We start from the raw sequence: 23,480 nt of genomic DNA on the forward strand, positions 1-23,480 counted from the left end.
CTCCCACAATTTTTTTTTTATTACAGGGAGAATTTACCCCCAAAAAATAAATGGCCAAGTATTACACAGTGGTTTTCGGTGGCACACAATGAGAGACAGATGCCACACACAGGACTGGCACAGAGGCAGACTTGCCAATCTTTATCTCCCACTATTTTTTTTTTTAAACAGGAGAATTTAGAAAAAAAAAAAAAAAAGGCCCAGTATTACACAGTGGTTTTCGGTGGCACACAATGAGAGACAGATGCCACACACAGGACTGGCACAGAGGCAGACTTGCCAATCTTTATCTCCCACTAATTATTTTTTTTTTAAAAGGGAGAATTTAGAAAAAAAAAAAAGGCCAAGTATTACACAGTGGTTTTCGGAGGCACACAATGAGAGACAGATGCCACACACAGGACTGGCACAGAGGCAGACTTGCCAATCTTTATCTCCCACAATTTTTTTTTTATTACAGGGAGAATTTACCCCCAAAAAATAAATGGCCAAGTATTACACAGTGGTTTTCGGTGGCACACAATGAGAGACAGATGCCACACACAGGACTGGCACAGAGGCAGACTTGCCAATCTTTATCTCCCACTATTTTTTTTTTTAAACAGGAGAATTTAGAAAAAAAAAAAAAAAAGGCCCAGTATTACACAGTGGTATTCGGTGGCACACAATGAGAGACAGATGCCACACACAGGACTGGCACAGAGGCAGACTTGCCAATCTTTATCTCCCACTAATTATTTTTTTTTAAAAGAGAGAATTTAGAAAAAAAAAAAAAAAAAGGCCCAGTATTACACAGTGGTTTTCGGTGGCACACAACGAGAGACAGATGCCACACACAGGACTGGCACAGAGGCAGACTTGCCAATCTTTATCTCCCACTAATTATTTTTTTTTTACACGGAGAATTTACCCCCCCCAAAAAAATGGCCAAGTATTACACAGTGGTTTTCGGTGGCACACAATGAGAGACAGATGCCACACACAGGACTGGCACAGAGGCAGACTTGACAATCTTTATCTCCCACTAATTATTTTTTTTTTTACAGGGAGAATTTACCCAAAAAAAATAAATGGCCAAGTATTACACAGTGGTTTTCGGTGGCACACAATGAGAGACAGATGCCACACACAGGACTGGCACAGAGGCAGACTTGCCAATCTTTATCTCCCACTAATTATTTTTTTTTTAAAAGGGAGAATTTACCCCCAAAAAATAAATGGCCAAGTACTACACAGTGGTTTTCGGTGGCACACAATGAGAGACAGATGCCACACACAGGACTGGCACAGAGGCAGACTTGCCAATCTTTATCTCCCACTAATTATTTTTTTTTTACAGGGAGAATTTACCCCCAAAAAATAAATGGCCAAGTATTACACAGTGGTTTTCGGTGGCACACAATGAGAGACAGATGCCACACACAGGACTGGCACAGAGGCAGACTTGCCAATCTTTATCTCCCACTAATTATTTTTTTTTTTAAAAGGGAGAATTTAGAAAAAAAAAAAGGCCCAGTATTACACAGTGGTTTTCGGTGGCACACAATGAGAGACAGATGCCACACACAGGACTGGCACAGAGGCAGACTTGCCAATCTTTATCTCCCACTATTTTTTTTTTTTTAAACTGGAGAATTTAGAAAAGAAAAAAAAAAAGGCCCAGTATTACACAGTGGTTTTCGGTGGCGCACAATGAGAGACAGATGCCACACACAGGACTGGCACAGAGGCAGACTTGCCAATCTTTATCTCCCACTAATTATTTTTTTTTTTACAGGGAGAATTTACCCCCAAAAAATAAATGGCCAAGTATTACACAGTGGTTTTCGGTGGCACACAATGAGAGACAGATGCCACACACAGGACTGGCACAGAGGCAGACTTGCCAATCTTTATCTCCCACTAATTATTTTTTTTTTTACAGGGAGAATTTACCCCAAAAAAATAAATGGCCAAGTATTACACAGTGGTTTTCGGTGGCACACAATGAGAGACAGATGCCACACACAGGACTGGCACAGAGGCAGACTTGCCAATCTTTATCTCCCACTAATTATTTTTTTTTAAAAGGGAGAATTTACCCCCCAAAAATAAATGGCCAAGTATTACACAGTGGTTTTCGGTGGCACACAATGAGAGACAGATGCCACACACAGGACTGGCACAGAGGCAGACTTGCCAATCTTTATCTCCCACTAATTATTTTTTTTTTAAAAGGGAGAATTTAGAAAAAAAAAAAAGGCCAAGTATTACACAGTGGTTTTCGGAGGCACACAATGAGAGACAGATGCCACACACAGGACTGGCACAGAGGCAGACTTGCCAATCTTTATCTCCCACAATTTTTTTTTTATTACAGGGAGAATTTACCCCCAAAAAATAAATGGCCAAGTATTACACAGTGGTTTTCGGTGGCACACAATGAGAGACAGATGCCACACACAGGACTGGCACAGAGGCAGACTTGCCAATCTTTATCTCCCACTATTTTTTTTTTTAAACAGGAGAATTTAGAAAAAAAAAAAAAAAAGGCCCAGTATTACACAGTGGTTTTCGGTGGCACACAATGAGAGACAGATGCCACACACAGGACTGGCACAGAGGCAGACTTGCCAATCTTTATCTCCCACTAATTATTTTTTTTTTACACGGAGAATTTTCCCCCCCCCCCAAAAAAAATGGCCAAGTATTACACAGTGGTTTTCGGTGGCACACAATGAGAGACAGATGCCACACACAGGACTGGCACAGAGGCAGACTTGACAATCTTTATCTCCCACTAATTATTTTTTTTTTTACAGGGAGAATTTACCCAAAAAAAATAAATGGCCAAGTATTACACAGTGGTTTTTGGTGGCACACAATGAGAGACAGATGCCACACACAGGACTGGCACAGAGGCAGACTTGCCAATCTTTATCTCCCACTATTTTTTTTTTTTTTACAGGGAGAATTTACCCAAAAAAAATAAATGGCCAAGTATTACACAGTGGTTTTCGGTGGCACACAATGAGAGACAGATGCCACACACAGGACTGGCACAGAGGCAGACTTGCCAATCTTTATCTCCCACTAATTATTTTTTTTTTAAAAGGGAGAATTTACCCCCAAAAAATAAATGGCCAAGTACTACACAGTGGTTTTCGGTGGCACACAATGAGAGACAGATGCCACACACAGGACTGGCACAGAGGCAGACTTGCCAATCTTTATCTCCCACTAATTATTTTTTTTTTAAAAGGGAGAATTTACCCCCAAAAAATAAATGGCCAAGTATTACACAGTGGTTTTCGGTGGCACACAATGAGAGACAGATGCCACACACAGGACTGGCACAGAGGCAGACTTGCCAATCTTTATCTCCCACTAATTATTTTTTTTTTAAAAGGGAGAATTTAGAAAAAAAAAAAAGGCCCAGTATTACACAGTGGTTTTCGGTGGCACACAATGAGAGACAGATGCCACACACAGGACTGGCACAGAGGCAGACTTGCCAATCTTTATCTCCCACAATTTTTTTTTTATTACAGGGAGAATTTACCCAAAAAAAAATAAATGGCCAAGTATTACACAGTGCTTTTCGGTGGCACACAATGAGAGACAGATGCCACACACAGGACTGGCACAGAGGCAGACTTGCCAATCTTTATCTCCCACTAATTATTTTTTTTTTTACAGGGAGAATTTACCCCAAAAAAATAAATGGCCAAGTATTACACAGTGGTTTTCGGTGGCACACAATGAGAGACAGATGCCACACACAGGACTGGCACAGAGGCAGACTTGCCAATCTTTATCTCCCACTATTTTTTTTTTTTTACAGGGAGAATTTACCCAAAAAAAAATAAATGGCCAAGTATTACACAGTGGTTTTCGGTGGCACACAATGAGAGACAGATGCCACACACAGGACTGGCACAGAGGCAGACTTGCCAATCTTTATCTCCCACTAATTATTTTATTTTTAAAAGGGAGAATTTACCCCCAAAAAATAAATGGCCAAGTACTACACAGTGGTTTTCGATGGCACACAATGAGAGACAGATGCCACACACAGGACTGGCACAGAGGCAGACTTGCCAATCTTTATCTCCCACTAATTATTTTTTTTTTAAAAGGGAGAATTTACCCCCAAAAAATAAATGGCCAAGTATTACACAGTGGTTTTCGGTGGCACACAATGAGAGACAGATGCCACACACAGGACTGGCACAGAGGCAGACTTGCCAATCTTTATCTCCCACTAATTATTTTTTTTTTAAAAGGGAGAATTTACCCCCAAAAAATAAATGGCCAAGTACTACACAGTGGTTTTCGGTGGCACACAATGAGAGACAGATGCCACACACAGGACTGGCACAGAGGCAGACTTGACAATCTTTATCTCCCACTAATTATTTTTTTTTTACAGGGAGAATTTACCCCCAAAAAATAAATGGCCAAGTATTACACAGTGGTTTTCGGTGGCACACAATGAGAGACAGATGCCACACACAGGACTGGCACAGAGGCAGACTTGCCAATCTTTATCTCCCACTAATTATTTTTTTTTTTAAAAGGGAGAATTTAGAAAAAAAAAAGGCCCAGTATTACACAGTGGTTTTCGGTGGCACACAATGAGAGACAGATGCCACACACAGGACTGGCACAGAGGCAGACTTGCCAATCTTTATCTCCCACTATTTTTTTTTTTTTAAACTGGAGAATTTAGAAAAGAAAAAAAAAAAGGCCCAGTATTACACAGTGGTTTTCGGTGGCACACAATGAGAGACAGATGCCACACACAGGACTGGCACAGAGGCAGACTTGCCAATCTTTATCTCCCACTAATTATTTTTTTTTTACAGGGAGAATTTACCCCCAAAAAATAAATGGCCAAGTATTACACAGTGGTTTTCGGTGGCACACAATGAGAGACAGATGCCACACACAGGACTGGCACAGAGGCAGACTTGCCAATCTTTATCTCCCACTAATTATTTTTTTTTTTACAGGGAGAATTTACCCCAAAAAAATAAATGGCCAAGTATTACACAGTGGTTTTCGGTGGCACACAATGAGAGACAGATGCCACACACAGGACTGGCACAGAGGCAGACTTGCCAATCTTTATCTCCCACTAATTATTTTTTTTTTAAAAGGGAGAATTTACCCCCAAAAAATAAATGGCCAAGTATTACACAGTGGTTTTCGGTGGCACACAATGAGAGACAGATGCCACACACAGGACTGGCACAGAGGCAGACTTGCCAATCTTTATCTCCCACTAATTATTTTTTTTTTAAAAGGGAGAATTTAGAAAAAAAAAAAAGGCCAAGTATTACACAGTGGTTTTCGGAGGCACACAATGAGAGACAGATGCCACACACAGGACTGGCACAGAGGCAGACTTGCCAATCTTTATCTCCCACAATTTTTTTTTTATTACAGGGAGAATTTACCCCCAAAAAATAAATGGCCAAGTATTACACAGTGGTTTTCGGTGGCACACAATGAGAGACAGATGCCACACACAGGACTGGCACAGAGGCAGACTTGCCAATCTTTATCTCCCACTATTTTTTTTTTTAAACAGGAGAATTTAGAAAAAAAAAAAAAAAAGGCCCAGTATTACACAGTGGTTTTCGGTGGCACACAATGAGAGACAGATGCCACACACAGGACTGGCACAGAGGCAGACTTGCCAATCTTTATCTCCCACTAATTATTTTTTTTTAAAAGAGAGAATTTAGAAAAAAAAAAAAAAAAAGGCCCAGTATTACACAGTGGTTTTCGGAGGCACACAACGAGAGACAGATGCCACACACAGGACTGGCACAGAGGCAGACTTGCCAATCTTTATCTCCCACTAATTATTTTTTTTTTACACGGAGAATTTACCCCCCCAAAAAAAATGGCCAAGTATTACACAGTGGTTTTCGGTGGCACACAATGAGAGACAGATGCCACACACAGGACTGGCACAGAGGCAGACTTGACAATCTTTATCTCCCACTAATTATTTTTTTTTTTACAGGGAGAATTTACCCCAAAAAAATAAATGGCCAAGTATTACACAGTGGTTTTCGGTGGCACACAATGAGAGACAGATGCCACACACAGGACTGGCACAGAGGCAGACTTGCCAATCTTTATCTCCCACTAATTATTTTTTTTTTAAAAGGGAGAATTTACCCCCAAAAAATAAATGGCCAAGTACTACACAGTGGTTTTCGGTGGCACACAATGAGAGACAGATGCCACACACAGGACTGGCACAGAGGCAGACTTGCCAATCTTTATCTCCCACTAATTATTTTTTTTTTACAGGGAGAATTTACCCCCAAAAAATAAATGGCCAAGTATTACACAGTGGTTTTCGGTGGCACACAATGAGAGACAGATGCCACACACAGGACTGGCACAGAGGCAGACTTGCCAATCTTTATCTCCCACTAATTATTTTTTTTTTTAAAAGGGAGAATTTAGAAAAATAAAAAGGCCCAGTATTACACAGTGGTTTTCGGTGGCACACAATGAGAGACAGATGCCACACACAGGACTGGCACAGAGGCAGACTTGCCAATCTTTATCTCCCACTATTTTTTTTTTTTTAAACTGGAGAATTTAGAAAAGAAAAAAAAAAAGGCCCAGTATTACACAGTGGTTTTCGGTGGCGCACAATGAGAGACAGATGCCACACACAGGACTGGCACAGAGGCAGACTTGCCAATCTTTATCTCCCACTAATTATTTTTTTTTTTACAGGGAGAATTTACCCCAAAAAAATAAATGGCCAAGTATTACACAGTGGTTTTCGGTGGCACACAATGAGAGACAGATGCCACACACAGGACTGGCACAGAGGCAGACTTGCCAATCTTTATCTCCCACTAATTATTTTTTTTTTTACAGGGAGAATTTACCCCCAAAAAATAAATGGCCAAGTATTACACAGTGGTTTTCGGTGGCACACAATGAGAGACAGATGCCACACACAGGACTGGCACAGAGGCAGACTTGCCAATCTTTATCTCCCACTAATTATTTTTTTTTAAAAGGGAGAATTTACCCCCCAAAAATAAATGGCCAAGTATTACACAGTGGTTTTCGGTGGCACACAATGAGAGACAGATGCCACACACAGGACTGGCACAGAGGCAGACTTGCCAATCTTTATCTCCCACTAATTATTTTTTTTTTAAAAGGGAGAATTTAGAAAAAAAAAAAAGGCCAAGTATTACACAGTGGTTTTCGGAGGCACACAATGAGAGACAGATGCCACACACAGGACTGGCACAGAGGCAGACTTGCCAATCTTTATCTCCCACAATTTTTTTTTTATTACAGGGAGAATTTACCCCCAAAAAATAAATGGCCAAGTATTACACAGTGGTTTTCGGTGGCACACAATGAGAGACAGATGCCACACACAGGACTGGCACAGAGGCAGACTTGCCAATCTTTATCTCCCACTATTTTTTTTTTTAAACAGGAGAATTTAGAAAAAAAAAAAAAAAAGGCCCAGTATTACACAGTGGTTTTCGGTGGCACACAATGAGAGACAGATGCCACACACAGGACTGGCACAGAGGCAGACTTGCCAATCTTTATCTCCCACTAATTATTTTTTTTTTACACGGAGAATTTACCCCCCCCAAAAAAATGGCCAAGTATTACACAGTGGTTTTCGGTGGCACACAATGAGAGACAGATGCCACACACAGGACTGGCACAGAGGCAGACTTGACAATCTTTATCTCCCACTAATTATTTTTTTTTTTACAGGGAGAATTTACCCAAAAAAAATAAATGGCCAAGTATTACACAGTGGTTTTTGGTGGCACACAATGAGAGACAGATGCCACACACAGGACTGGCACAGAGGCAGACTTGCCAATCTTTATCTCCCACTATTTTTTTTTTTTTTTACAGGGAGAATTTACCCAAAAAAAATAAATGGCCAAGTATTACACAGTGGTTTTCGGTGGCACACAATGAGAGACAGATGCCACACACAGGACTGGCACAGAGGCAGACTTGCCAATCTTTATCTCCCACTAATTATTTTTTTTTAAAAGGGAGAATTTACCCCCAAAAAATAAATGGCCAAGTACTACACAGTGGTTTTCGGTGGCACACAATGAGAGACAGATGCCACACACAGGACTGGCACAGAGGCAGACTTGCCAATCTTTATCTCCCACTAATTATTTTTTTTTTAAAAGGGAGAATTTACCCCCAAAAAATAAATGGCCAAGTATTACACAGTGGTTTTCGGTGGCACACAATGAGAGACAGATGCCACACACAGGACTGGCACAGAGGCAGACTTGCCAATCTTTATCTCCCACTAATTATTTTTTTTTTAAAAGGGAGAATTTAGAAAAAAAAAAAAGGCCCAGTATTACACAGTGGTTTTCGGTGGCACACAATGAGAGACAGATGCCACACACAGGACTGGCACAGAGGCAGACTTGCCAATCTTTATCTCCCACAATTTTTTTTTTATTACAGGGAGAATTTACCCAAAAAAAAATAAATGGCCAAGTATTACACAGTGCTTTTCGGTGGCACACAATGAGAGACAGATGCCACACACAGGACTGGCACAGAGGCAGACTTGCCAATCTTTATCTCCCACTAATTATTTTTTTTTTACAGGGAGAATTTACCCCCAAAAAATAAATGGCCAAGTATTACACAGTGGTTTTCGGTGGCACACAATGAGAGACAGATGCCACACACAGGACTGGCACAGAGGCATACTTGCCAATCTTTATCTCCCACTATTTTTTTTTTTTACAGGGAGAATTTACCCCAAAAAAATAAATGGCCAAGTATTACACAGTGGTTTTCGGTGGCACACAATGAGAGACAGATGCCACACACAGGACTGGCACAGAGGCAGACTTGCCAATCTTTATCTCCCACTAATTATTTTTTTTTTTAAAAGGGAGAATTTAGAAAAAAAAAAAGGCCCAGTATTACACAGTGGTTTTCGGTGGCACACAATGAGAGACAGATGCCACACACAGGACTGGCACAGAGGCAGACTTGCCAATCTTTATCTCCCACTATTTTTTTTTTTTTAAACTGGAGAATTTAGAAAAGAAAAAAAAACAAGGCCCAGTATTACACAGTGGTTTTCGGTGGCACACAATGAGAGACAGATGCCACACACAGGACTGGCACAGAGGCAGACTTGCCAATCTTTATCTCCCACTAATTATTTTTTTTTTTACAGGGAGAATTTACCCCCAAAAAATAAATGGCCAAGTATTACACAGTGGTTTTCGGTGGCACACAGTGAGAGACAGATGCCACACACAGGACTGGCACAGAGGCAGACTTGCCAATCTTTATCTCCCACTAATTATTTTTTTTTTTACAGGGAGAATTTACCCCCAAAAAATAAATGGCCAAGTATTACACAGTGGTTTTCGGTGGCACACAATGAGAGACAGATGCCACACACAGGACTGGCACAGAGGCAGACTTGCCAATCTTTATCTCCCACTAATTATTTTTTTTTTAAAAGGGAGAATTTACCCCCAAAAAATAAATGGCCAAGTATTACACAGTGGTTTTCGGTGGCACACAATGAGAGACAGATGCCACACACAGGACTGGCACAGAGGCAGACTTGCCAATCTTTATCTCCCACTAATTATTTTTTTTTTAAAAGGGAGAATTTAGAAAAAAAAAAAAGGCCAAGTATTACACAGTGGTTTTCGGAGGCACACAATGAGAGACAGATGCCACACACAGGACTGGCACAGAGGCAGACTTGCCAATCTTTATCTCCCACTTATTATTTTTTTTTTAAAAGGGAGAATTTACCCCAAAAAATAAATGGCCAAGTATTACACAGTGGTTTTCGGTGGCACACAATGAGAGACAGATGCCACACACAGGACTGGCACAGAGGCAGACTTGCCAATCTTTATCTCCCACTATTTTTTTTTTTAAACAGGAGAATTTAGAAAAAAAAAAAAAAAAGGCCCAGTATTACACAGTGGTTTTCGGTGGCACACAATGAGAGACAGATGCCACACACAGGACTGGCACAGAGGCAGACTTGCCAATCTTTATCTCCCACTAATTATTTTTTTTTTACACGGAGAATTTACCCCCCCAAAAAAAATGGCCAAGTATTACACAGTGGTTTTCGGTGGCACACAATGAGAGACAGATGCCACACACAGGACTGGCACAGAGGCAGACTTGACAATCTTTATCTCCCACTAATTATTTTTTTTTTTACAGGGAGAATTTACCCAAAAAAAATAAATGGCCAAGTATTACACAGTGGTTTCTGGTGGCACACAATGAGAGACAGATGCCACACACAGGACTGGCACAGAGGCAGACTTGCCAATCTTTATCTCCCACTATTTTTTTTTTTTTTTACAGGGAGAATTTACCCAAAAAAAATAAATGGCCAAGTATTACACAGTGGTTTTCGGTGGCACACAATGAGAGACAGATGCCACACACAGGACTGGCACAGAGGCAGACTTGCCAATCTTTATCTCCCACTAATTATTTTTTTTTTAAAAGGGAGAATTTACCCCCAAAAAATAAATGGCCAAGTACTACACAGTGGTTTTCGGTGGCACACAATGAGAGACAGATGCCACACACAGGACTGGCACAGAGGCAGACTTGCCAATCTTTATCTCCCACTAATTATTTTTTTTTTAAAAGGGAGAATTTACCCCCAAAAAATAAATGGCCAAGTATTACTTTTCGGTGGCACACAATGAGAGACAGATGCCACACACAGGACTGGCACAGAGGCAGACTTGCCAATCTTTATCTCCCACTAATTATTTTTTTTTTAAAAGGGAGAATTTAGAAAAAAAAAAAAGGCCAAGTATTACACAGTGGTTTTCGGAGGCACACAATGAGAGACAGATGCCACACACAGGACTGGCACAGAGGCAGACTTGCCAATCTTTATCTCCCACAATTTTTTTTTTATTACAGGGAGAATTTACCCCCAAAAAATAAATGGCCAAGTATTACACAGTGGTTTTCGGTGGCACACAATGAGAGACAGATGCCACACACAGGACTGGCACAGAGGCAGACTTGCCAATCTTTATCTCCCACTATTTTTTTTTTTAAACAGGAGAATTTAGAAAAAAAAAAAAAAAAGGCCCAGTATTACACAGTGGTTTTCGGTGGCACACAATGAGAGACAGATGCCACACACAGGACTGGCACAGAGGCAGACTTGCCAATCTTTATCTCCCACTAATTATTTTTTTTTTACACGGAGAATTTACCCCCCCCAAAAAAATGGCCAAGTATTACACAGTGGTTTTCGGTGGCACACAATGAGAGACAGATGCCACACACAGGACTGGCACAGAGGCAGACTTGACAATCTTTATCTCCCACTAATTATTTTTTTTTTTACAGGGAGAATTTACCCAAAAAAAATAAATGGCCAAGTATTACACAGTGGTTTTTGGTGGCACACAATGAGAGACAGATGCCACACACAGGACTGGCACAGAGGCAGACTTGCCAATCTTTATCTCCCACTATTTTTTTTTTTTTTTACAGGGAGAATTTACCCAAAAAAAATAAATGGCCAAGTATTACACAGTGGTTTTCGGTGGCACACAATGAGAGACAGATGCCACACACAGGACTGGCACAGAGGCAGACTTGCCAATCTTTATCTCCCACTAATTATTTTTTTTTAAAAGGGAGAATTTACCCCCAAAAAATAAATGGCCAAGTACTACACAGTGGTTTTCGGTGGCACACAATGAGAGACAGATGCCACACACAGGACTGGCACAGAGGCAGACTTGCCAATCTTTATCTCCCACTAATTATTTTTTTTTTAAAAGGGAGAATTTACCCCCAAAAAATAAATGGCCAAGTATTACACAGTGGTTTTCGGTGGCACACAATGAGAGACAGATGCCACACACAGGACTGGCACAGAGGCAGACTTGCCAATCTTTATCTCCCACTAATTATTTTTTTTTTAAAAGGGAGAATTTAGAAAAAAAAAAAAGGCCCAGTATTACACAGTGGTTTTCGGTGGCACACAATGAGAGACAGATGCCACACACAGGACTGGCACAGAGGCAGACTTGCCAATCTTTATCTCCCACAATTTTTTTTTTATTACAGGGAGAATTTACCCAAAAAAAAATAAATGGCCAAGTATTACACAGTGCTTTTCGGTGGCACACAATGAGAGACAGATGCCACACACAGGACTGGCACAGAGGCAGACTTGCCAATCTTTATCTCCCACTAATTATTTTTTTTTTACAGGGAGAATTTACCCCCAAAAAATAAATGGCCAAGTATTACACAGTGGTTTTCGGTGGCACACAATGAGAGACAGATGCCACACACAGGACTGGCACAGAGGCATACTTGCCAATCTTTATCTCCCACTATTTTTTTTTTTTACAGGGAGAATTTACCCCAAAAAAATAAATGGCCAAGTATTACACAGTGGTTTTCGGTGGCACACAATGAGAGACAGATGCCACACACAGGACTGGCACAGAGGCAGACTTGCCAATCTTTATCTCCCACTAATTATTTTTTTTTTTAAAAGGGAGAATTTAGAAAAAAAAAAAGGCCCAGTATTACACAGTGGTTTTCGGTGGCACACAATGAGAGACAGATGCCACACACAGGACTGGCACAGAGGCAGACTTGCCAATCTTTATCTCCCACTATTTTTTTTTTTTTAAACTGGAGAATTTAGAAAAGAAAAAAAAACAAGGCCCAGTATTACACAGTGGTTTTCGGTGGCACACAATGAGAGACAGATGCCACACACAGGACTGGCACAGAGGCAGACTTGCCAATCTTTATCTCCCACTAATTATTTTTTTTTTTACAGGGAGAATTTACCCCCAAAAAATAAATGGCCAAGTATTACACAGTGGTTTTCGGTGGCACACAGTGAGAGACAGATGCCACACACAGGACTGGCACAGAGGCAGACTTGCCAATCTTTATCTCCCACTAATTATTTTTTTTTTTACAGGGAGAATTTACCCCCAAAAAATAAATGGCCAAGTATTACACAGTGGTTTTCGGTGGCACACAATGAGAGACAGATGCCACACACAGGACTGGCACAGAGGCAGACTTGCCAATCTTTATCTCCCACTAATTATTTTTTTTTTAAAAGGGAGAATTTACCCCCAAAAAATAAATGGCCAAGTATTACACAGTGGTTTTCGGTGGCACACAATGAGAGACAGATGCCACACACAGGACTGGCACAGAGGCAGACTTGCCAATCTTTATCTCCCACTAATTATTTTTTTTTTAAAAGGGAGAATTTAGAAAAAAAAAAAAGGCCAAGTATTACACAGTGGTTTTCGGAGGCACACAATGAGAGACAGATGCCACACACAGGACTGGCACAGAGGCAGACTTGCCAATCTTTATCTCCCACTTATTATTTTTTTTTTAAAAGGGAGAATTTACCCCAAAAAATAAATGGCCAAGTATTACACAGTGGTTTTCGGTGGCACACAATGAGAGACAGATGCCACACACAGGACTGGCACAGAGGCAGACTTGCCAATCTTTATCTCCCACTATTTTTTTTTTTAAACAGGAGAATTTAGAAAAAAAAAAAAAAAAGGCCCAGTATTACACAGTGGTTTTCGGTGGCACACAATGAGAGACAGATGCCACACACAGGACTGGCACAGAGGCAGACTTGCCAATCTTTATCTCCCACTAATTATTTTTTTTTTACACGGAGAATTTACCCCCCCAAAAAAAATGGCCAAGTATTACACAGTGGTTTTCGGTGGCACACAATGAGAGACAGATGCCACACACAGGACTGGCACAGAGGCAGACTTGACAATCTTTATCTCCCACTAATTATTTTTTTTTTTACAGGGAGAATTTACCCAAAAAAAATAAATGGCCAAGTATTACACAGTGGTTTCTGGTGGCACACAATGAGAGACAGATGCCACACACAGGACTGGCACAGAGGCAGACTTGCCAATCTTTATCTCCCACTATTTTTTTTTTTTTTTACAGGGAGAATTTACCCAAAAAAAATAAATGGCCAAGTATTACACAGTGGTTTTCGGTGGCACACAATGAGAGACAGATGCCACACACAGGACTGGCACAGAGGCAGACTTGCCAATCTTTATCTCCCACTAATTATTTTTTTTTTAAAAGGGAGAATTTACCCCCAAAAAATAAATGGCCAAGTACTACACAGTGGTTTTCGGTGGCACACAATGAGAGACAGATGCCACACACAGGACTGGCACAGAGGCAGACTTGCCAATCTTTATCTCCCACTAATTATTTTTTTTTTAAAAGGGAGAATTTACCCCCAAAAAATAAATGGCCAAGTATTACTTTTCGGTGGCACACAATGAGAGACAGATGCCACACACAGGACTGGCACAGAGGCAGACTTGCCAATCTTTATCTCCCACTAATTATTTTTTTTTTAAAAGGGAGAATTTAGAAAAAAAAAAAAGGCCCAGTATTACACAGTGGTTTTCGGTGGCACACAATGAGAGACAGATGCCACACACAGGACTGGCACAGAGGCAGACTTGCCAATCTTTATCTCCCACAATTTTTTTTTTATTACAGGGAGAATTTACCCAAAAAAAAATAAATGGCCAAGTATTACACAGTGCTTTTCGGTGGCACACAATGAGAGACAGATGCCACACACAGGACTGGCACAGAGGCAGACTTGCCAATCTTTATCTCCCACTAATTATTTTTTTTTTACAGGGAGAATTTACCCCCAAAAAATAAATGGCCAAGTATTACACAGTGGTTTTCGGTGGCACACAATGAGAGACAGATGCCACACACAGGACTGGCACAGAGGCATACTTGCCAATCTTTATCTCCCACTATTTTTTTTTTTTTACAGGGAGAATTTACCCCAAAAAAATAAATGGCCAAGTATTACACAGTGGTTTTCGGTGGCACACAATGAGAGACAGATGCCACACACAGGACTGGCACAGAGGCAGACTTGCCAATCTTTATCTCCCACTAATTATTTTTTTTTTACAGGGAGAATTTACCCCCAAAAAAATAAATGGCCAAGTATTACACAGTGGTTTTCGGTGGCACACAATGAGAGACAGATGCCACACACAGGACTGGCACAGAGGCAGACTTGCCAATCTTTATCTCCCACTAATTATTTTTTTTTTAAAAGGGAGAATTTACCCCCCAAAAATAAATGGCCAAGTACTACACAGTGGTTTTCGGTGGCACACAATGAGAGACAGATGCAACACACAGGACTGGCACAGAGGCAGACTTGCCAATCTTTATCTCCCACTAATTATTTTTTTTTAAAAGAGAGAATTTAGAAAAAAAAAAAAAAAAAGGCCCAGTATTACACAGTGGTTTTCGGTGGCACACAACGAGAGACAGATGCCACACACAGGACTGGCACAGAGGCAGACTTGCCAATCTTTATCTCCCACTAATTATTTTTTTTTTACACGGAGAATTTACCCCCCCCAAAAAAATGGCCAAGTATTACACAGTGGTTTTCGGTGGCACACAATGAGATACAGATGCCACACACAGGACTGGCACAGAGGCAGACTTGACAATCTTTATCTCCCACTAATTATTTTTTTTTTTACAGGGAGAATTTACCCAAAAAAAATAAATGGCCAAGTATTACACAGTGGTTTTTGGTGGCACACAATGAGAGACAGATGCCACACACAGGACTGGCACAGAGGCAGACTTGCCAATCTTTATCTCCCACTATTTTTTTTTTTTTTTACAGGGAGAATTTACCCAAAAAAAATAAATGGCCAAGTATTACACAGTGGTTTTCGGTGGCACACAATGAGAGACAGATGCCACACACAGGACTGGCACAGAGGCAGACTTGCCAATCTTTATCTCCCACTAATTATTTTTTTTTTAAAAGGGAGAATTTACCCCCAAAAAATAAATGGCCAAGTACTACACAGTGGTTTTCGGTGGCACACAATGAGAGACAGATGCCACACACAGGACTGGCACAGAGGCAGACTTGCCAATCTTTATCTCCCACTAATTATTTTTTTTTTAAAAGGGAGAATTTACCCCCAAAAAATAAATGGCCAAGTATTACACAGTGGTTTTCGGTGGCACACAATGAGAGACAGATGCCACACACAGGACTGGCACAGAGGCAGACTTGCCAATCTTTATCTCCCACTAATTATTTTTTTTTTAAAAGGGAGAATTTAGAAAAAAAAAAAGGCCCAGTATTACACAGTGGTTTTCGGTGGCACACAATGAGAGACAGATGCCACACACAGGACTGGCACAGAGGCAGACTTGCCAATCTTTATCTCCCACAATTTTTTTTTTATTACAGGGAGAATTTACCCAAAAAAAAATAAATGGCCAAGTATTACACAGTGCTTTTCGGTGGCACACAATGAGAGACAGATGCCACACACAGGACTGGCACAGAGGCAGACTTGCCAATCTTTATCTCCCACTAATTATTTTTTTTTTACAGGGAGAATTTACCCCCCAAAAATAAATGGCCAAGTATTACACAGTGGTTTTCGGTGGCACACAATGAGAGACAGATGCCACACACAGGACTGGCACAGAGGCATACTTGCCAATCTTTATCTCCCACTATTTTTTTTTTTTTACAGGCAGAATTTACCCCAAAAAAATAAATGGCCAAGTATTACACAGTGGTTTTCGGTGGCACACAATGAGAGACAGATGCCACACACAGGACTGGCACAGAGGCAGACTTGCCAATCTTTATCTCCCACTATTTTTTTTTTTTTTACAGGGAGAATTTACCCCAAAAAAAATAAATGGCCAAGTATTACACAGTGGTTTTCGGTGGCACACAATGAGAGACAGATGCCACACACAGGACTGGCACAGAGGCAGACTTGCCAATCTTTATCTCCCACTAATTATTTTTTTTTTAAAAGGGAGAATTTACCCCCAAAAAATAAATGGCCAAGTACTACACAGTGGTTTTCGGTGGCACACAATGAGAGACAGATGCCACACACAGGACTGGCACAGAGGCAGACTTGCCAATCTTTATCTCCCACTAATTATTTTTTTTTTAAAAGGGAGAATTTACCCCCAAAAAATAAATGGCCAAGTATTACACAGTGGTTTTCGGTGGCACACAATGAGAGACAGATGCCACACACAGGACTGGCACAGAGGCAGACTTGCCAATCTTTATCTCCCACTAATTATTTTTTTTTTAAAAGGGAGAATTTAGAAAAAAAAAAAAGGCCCAGTATTACACAGTGGTTTTCGGTGGCACACAATGAGAGACAGATGCCACACACAGGACTGGCACAGAGGCAGACTTGCCAATCTTTATCTCCCACAATTTTTTTTTTATTACAGGGAGAATTTACCCAAAAAAAAATAAATGGCCAAGTATTACACAGTGCTTTTCGGTGGCACACAATGAGAGACAGATGCCACACACAGGACTGGCACAGAGGCAGACTTGCCAATCTTTATCTCCCACTAATTATTTTTTTTTTACAGGGAGAATTTACCCCCCAAAAATAAATGGCCAAGTATTACACAGTGGTTTTCGGTGGCACACAATGAGAGACAGATGCCACACACAGGACTGGCACAGAGGCATACTTGCCAATCTTTATCTCCCACTATTTTTTTTTTTTTACAGGGAGAATTTACCCCAAAAAAATAAATGGCCAAGTATTACACAGTGGTTTTCGGTGGCACACAATGAGAGACAGATGCCACACACAGGACTGGCACAGAGGCAGACTTGCCAATCTTTATCTCCCACTATTTTTTTTTTTTTTACAGGGAGAATTTACCCAAAAAAAAATAAATGGCCAAGTATTACACAGTGGTTTTCGGTGGCACACAATGAGAGACAGATGCCACACACAGGACTGGCACAGAGGCAGACTTGCCAATCTTTATCTCCCACTAATTATTTTTTTTTTAAAAGGGAGAATTTACCCCCAAAAAATAAATGGCCAAGTACTACACAGTGGTTTTCGGTGGCACACAATGAGAGACAGATGCCACACACAGGACTGGCACAGAGGCAGACTTGCCAATCTTTATCTCCCACTTATTTTTTTTTTTTAAAAGGGAGAATTTACCCCCAAAAAATAAATGGCCAAGTATTACACAGTGGTTTTCGGTGGCACACAATGAGAGACAGATGCCACACACAGGACTGGCACAGAGGCAGACTTGCCAATCTTTATCTCCCACTAATTATTTTTTTTTTAAAAGGGAGAATTTAGAAAAAAAAAAAAGGCCCAGTATTACACAGTGGTTTTCGGTGGCACACAATGAGAGACAGATGCCACACACAGGACTGGCACAGAGGCAGACTTGCCAATCTTTATCTCCCACAATTTTTTTTTTATTACAGGGAGAATTTACCCAAAAAAAATAAATGGCCAAGTATTACACAGTGGTTTTCGGTGGCACACAATGAGAGACAGATGCCACACACAGGACTGGCACAGAGGCAGACTTGCCAATCTTTATCTCCCACTATTTTTTTTTTTTTAAACTGGAGAATTTAGAAAAAAAAAAAAAAGGCCCAGTATTACACAGTGGTTTTCGGTGGCACACAATGAGAGACAGATGCCACACACAGGACTGGCACAGAGGCAGACTTGCCAATCTTTATCTCCCACTTATTATTTTTTTTTTAAAAGGGAGAATTTACCCCCAAAAAATAAATGGCCAAGTATTACACAGTGGTTTTCGGTGGCACACAATGAGAGACAGATGCCACACACAGGACTGGCACAGAGGCAGACTTGCCAATCTTTATCTCCCACAATTTTTTTTTTATTACAGGGAGAATTTACCCCAAAAAAATAAATGGCCAAGTATTACACAGTGGTTTTCGGTGGCACACAATGAGAGACAGATGCCACACACAGGACTGGCACAGAGGCAGACTTGCCAATCTTTATCTCCCACTATTTTTTTTTTAAACAGGAGAATTTAGAAAAAAAAAAAAAAAGGCCCAGTATTACACAGTGGTTTTCGGTGGCACACAATGAGAGACAGATGCCACACACAGGACTGGCACAGAGGCAGACTTGCCAATCTTTATCTCCCACTAATTATTTTTTTTTTTACAGGGAGAATTTACCCCCAAAAAATAAATGGCCAAGTATTACACAGTGGTTTTCGGTGGCACACAATGAGAGACAGATGCCACACACAGGACTGGCACAGAGGCAGACTTGCCAATCTTTATCTCCCACTAATTATTTTTTTTTTAAAAGGGAGAATTTACCCCCAAAAAATAAATGGCCAGTATTACACAGTGGTTTTCAGTGGCACACAATGAGAGACAGATGCCACACACAGGACTGGCACAGAGGCAGACTTGCCAATCTTTATCTCCCACTAATTATTTATTTTTTAAAAGGGAGAATTTAGAAAAAAAAAAAAAGGCCCAGTATTACACAGTGGTTTTCGGTGGCACACAATGAGAGACAGATGCCACACACAGGACTGGCACAGAGGCAGACTTGCCAATCTTTATCTCCCACTAATTATTTTTTTTTTTACAGGGAGAATTTACCCAATAAAAATAAATGGCCAAGTATTACACAGTGGTTTTTGGTGGCACACAATGAGAGACAGATGCCACACACAGGACTGGCACAGAGGCAGACTTGCCAATCTTTATCTCCCACTAATTATTTTTTTTTTACACGGAGAATTTACCCCCCCAAAAAAAATGGCCAAGTATTACACAGTGGTTTTCGGTGGCACACAATGAGAGACAGATGCCACACACAGGACTGGCACAGAGGCAGACTTGACAATCTTTATCTCCCACTAATTATTTTTTTTTTTACAGGGAGAATTTACCCAAAAAAAATAAATGGCCAAGTATTACACAGTGGTTTTTGGTGGCACACAATGAGAGACAGATGCCACACACAGGACTGGCACAGAGGCAGACTTGCCAATCTTTATCTCCCACTATTTTTTTTTTTTTTTACAGGGAGAATTTACCCAAAAAAAATAAATGGCCAAGTATTACACAGTGGTTTTCGGTGGCACACAATGAGAGACAGATGCCACACACAGGACTGGCACAGAGGCAGACTTGCCAATCTTTATCTCCCACTAATTAATTTTTTTTTTACAGGGAGAATTTACCCAAAAAACAAAAATGGCCAAGTATTACACAGTGGTTTTCAGTGGCACACAATGAGAGACAGATGCCACACACAGGACTGGCACAGAGGCAGACTTGCCAATCTTTATCTCCCACTAATTATTTTTTTTTTACAGGGAGAATTTACCCCAAAAAAATAAATGGCCAAGTATTACACAGTGGTTTTCGGTGGCACACAATGAGAGACAGATGCCACACACAGGACTGGCACAGAGGCATACTTGCCAATCTTTATCTCCCACTATTTTTTTTTTTTTACAGGGAGAATTTACCCCAAAAAAATAAATGGCCAAGTATTACACAGTGGTTTTCGGTGGCACACAATGAGAGACAGATGCCACACACAGGACTGGCACAGAGGCAGACTTGCCAATCTTTATCTCCCACTAATTAATTTTTTTTTTACAGGGAGAATTTACCCAAAAAAAAAAAATGGCCAAGTATTACACAGTGGTTTTCAGTGGCACACAATGAGAGACAGATGCCACACACAGGACTGGCACAGAGGCAGACTTGCCAATCTTTATCTCCCACTAATTATTTTTTTTTTACAGGGAGAATTTACCCCAAAAAAATAAATGGCCAAGTATTACACAGTGGTTTTCGGTGGCACACAATGAGAGACAGATGCCACACACAGGACTGGCACAGAGGCATACTTGCCAATCTTTATCTCCCACTATTTTTTTTTTTTTACAGGGAGAATTTACCCAAAAAAAATAAATGGCCAAGTATTACACAGTGGTTTTCGGTGGCACACAATGAGAGACAGATGCCACACACAGGACTGGCACAGAGGCAGACTTGCCAATCTTTATCTCCCACTAATTATTTTTTTTTTTACAGGGAGAATTTACCCCCAAAAAATAAATGGCCAAGTATTACACAGTGGTTTTCGGTGGCACACAATGAGAGACAGATGCCACACACAGGACTGGCACAGAGGCAGACTTGCCAATCTTTATCTCCCACTATTTTTTTTTTTTTAAACTGGAGAATTTAGAAAAAAAAAAAAAAGGCCCAGTATTACACAGTGGTTTTCGGTGGCACACAATGAGAGACAGATGCCACACACAGGACTGGCACAGAGGCAGACTTGCCAATCTTTATCTCCCACTAATTATTTTTTTTTTAAAAGGGAGAATTTAGAAAAAAAAAAAAGGCCCAGTATTACACAGTGGTTTTCGGTGGCACACAATGAGAGACAGATGCCACACACAGGACTGGCACAGAGGCAGACTTGCCAATCTTTATCTCCCACAATTTTTTTTTTATTACAGGGAGAATTTACCCCAAAAAAATAAATGGCCAAGTATTACACAGTGGTTTTCGGTGGCACACAATGAGAGACAGATGCCACACACAGGACTGGCACAGAGGCAGACTTGCCAATCTTTATCTCCCACTATTTTTTTTTTTTTAAACTGGAGAATTTAGAAAAAAAAAAAAAAAGGCCCAGTATTACACAGTGGTTTTCGGTGGCACACAATGAGAGACAGATGCCACACACAGGACTGGCACAGAGGCAGACTTGCCAATCTTTATCTCCCACTTATTATTTTTTTTTTAAAAGGGAGAATTTACCCCCAAAAAATAAATGGCCAAGTATTACACAGTGGTTTTCGGTGGCACACAATGAGAGACAGATGCCACACACAGGACTGGCACAGAGGCAGACTTGCCAATCTTTATCTCCCACAATTTTTTTTTTATTACAGGGAGAATTTACCCCAAAAAAATAAATGGCCAAGTATTACACAGTGGTTTTCGGTGGCACACAATGAGAGACAGATGCCACACACAGGACTGGCACAGAGGCAGACTTGCCAATCTTTATCTCCCACTATTTTTTTTTTTTAAACAGGAGAATTTAGAAAAAAAAAAAAAAAAGGCCCAGTATTACACAGTGGTTTTCGGTGGCACACAATGAGAGACAGATGCCACACACAGGACTGGCACAGAGGCAGACTTGCCAATCTTTATCTCCCACTAATTATTTTTTTTTTTACAGGGAGAATTTACCCCCAAAAAATAAATGGCCAAGTATTACACAGTGGTTTTCGGTGGCACACAATGAGAGACAGATGCCACACACAGGACTGGCACAGAGGCAGACTTCCCAATCTTTATCTCCCACTAATTATTTTTTTTTTAAAAGGGAGAATTTACCCCCAAAAAATAAATGGCCAGTATTACACAGTGGTTTTCGGTGGCACACAATGAGAGACAGATGCCACACACAGGACTGGCACAGAGGCAGATTTGCCAATCTTTATCTCCCACTAATTATTTATTTTTTAAAAGGGAGAATTTAGAAAAAAAAAAAAAGGCCCAGTATTACACAGTGGTTTTCGGTGGCACACAATGAGAGACAGATGCCACACACAGGACTGGCACAGAGGCAGACTTGCCAAACTTTATCTCCCACTAATTATTTTTTTTTTTACAGGGAGAATTTACCCAATAAAAATAAATGGCCAAGTATTACACAGTGGTTTTTGGTGGCACACAATGAGAGACAGATGCCACACACAGGACTGGCACAGAGGCAGACTTGCCAATCTTTATCTCCCACTAATTATTTTTTTTTTAAAAGAGAGAATTTAGAAAAAAAAAAAAAAAAAGGCCCAGTACTACACAGTGGTTTTCGGTGGCACACAACGAGAGACAGATGCCACACACAGGACTGGCACAGAGGCAGACTTGCCAATCTTTATCTCCCACTAATTATTTTTCTTTTACATGGAGAATTTACCCCCCCCAAAAAAATGGCCAAGTATTACACAGTGGTTTTCGGTGGCACACAATGAGAGACAGATGCCACACACAGGACTGGCACAGAGGCAGACTTGCCAATCTTTATCTCCCACTAATTAATTTTTTTTTTACAGGGAGAATTTACCCAAAAAAAAAAAATGGCCAAGTATTACACAGTGGTTTTCAGTGGCACACAATGAGAGACAGATGCCACACACAGGACTGGCACAGAGGCAGACTTGCCAATCTTTATCTCCCACTAATTATTTTTTTTTTACAGGGAGAATTTACCCCAAAAAAATAAATGGCCAAGTATTACACAGTGGTTTTCGGTGGCACACAATGAGAGACAGATGCCACACACAGGACTGGCACAGAGGCATACTTGCCAATCTTTATCTCCCACTATTTTTTTTTTTTTACAGGGAGAATTTACCCAAAAAAAATAAATGGCCAAGTATTACACAGTGGTTTTCGGTGGCACACAATGAGAGACAGATGCCACACACAGGACTGGCACAGAGGCAGA

This window comes from Ranitomeya variabilis, chromosome 5, assembly GCF_051348905.1.
Source record: "Ranitomeya variabilis isolate aRanVar5 chromosome 5, aRanVar5.hap1, whole genome shotgun sequence".
In the NCBI taxonomy this organism is placed as follows: Eukaryota; Metazoa; Chordata; class Amphibia; order Anura; family Dendrobatidae; genus Ranitomeya; species Ranitomeya variabilis.